The sequence below is a fragment of the Helianthus annuus genome, chromosome 15, assembly GCF_002127325.2.
Source record: "Helianthus annuus cultivar XRQ/B chromosome 15, HanXRQr2.0-SUNRISE, whole genome shotgun sequence".
Lineage (NCBI taxonomy): Eukaryota > Viridiplantae > Streptophyta > Magnoliopsida > Asterales > Asteraceae > Helianthus > Helianthus annuus.
Window position 1 is genome coordinate 37021383 of NC_035447.2, and position 441 is coordinate 37021823.

Below are 441 nucleotides of genomic sequence, written 5' to 3' on the forward strand. Positions count from 1 at the left end.
TTTTGAATGAACAGGTGGCACCACATGGGCATGTTCCAACCTCCCATGCAGCCCACACTCGTGGAATGTTCTGACGTGGTCGTCCTGGGTCAGTCAACCCATTGAATTTCCCCCAACGGTTGGGGTAGCTTCTCTCGTGAGAGTGGTGCGAGGTGCGATTTTCCGGGGATAAACTTGGAGTGTTCCGCAGCTTCCGCTGGTTGTATGCCAGGCGGGAAATCTCGTTTCAGCCCTCTTCTGTGTAGCCAATGTGTTGTCTTGGCTTATAGTACTCATGGTTTTTTTTGGTAAAACGATTTAAGACTGATGACTCTTCATCACCTTCCCATGTAGGATCATATGGGTCGGTTTCCTTCCCATTCATTGTTCATGTTGCGCGGCGTAAGCCGGCTGTGAACAGGGCCTCGTTGAAGGTTCGACGGATACTCGTAGTAACTATCC